A 302-nucleotide genomic window follows, 5' to 3' on the forward strand; every position below is an offset into this window, starting at 1 on the left:
CTGAGTATGTTAACTCTGAGTTGAGGTTGTGCCTGACGACTCGTAAAAAGCCATCATCAATGGAGCTACAATACTGTGATTTACCATGGGACAGCAGACATTTTCTGGCTGCGAACGTAATAAAAATCACTGACAGAGTTAGATGTGGTCGTCTTTTCATTTTGAATTTAACATCTCTGTCTTTTATATTAGCCTTTGAGGAAGTGTTTGAATGTTTCAACTCACCTAACTCAGATCAGCTGTTCTGGAACTGAAAACTCTGTTTCCCTTCACAAGTTAAGTCAACTCAGAGTTCAGGCTCA

General features: G+C 39.7%; 1 protein-coding gene across 1 annotated transcript in view; it reads left to right on the forward strand.

Annotated features, from left to right (window-relative positions):
• LOC116698444 (uncharacterized) overlaps window positions 1–302 on the forward strand; it is a 2,634-nt gene that overhangs the window by 1,731 nt on the left and 601 nt on the right. The window lies entirely within an intron of this gene.

The sequence above is a fragment of the Etheostoma spectabile genome, chromosome 11, assembly GCF_008692095.1.
Source record: "Etheostoma spectabile isolate EspeVRDwgs_2016 chromosome 11, UIUC_Espe_1.0, whole genome shotgun sequence".
Taxonomy (NCBI): domain Eukaryota; kingdom Metazoa; phylum Chordata; class Actinopteri; order Perciformes; family Percidae; genus Etheostoma; species Etheostoma spectabile.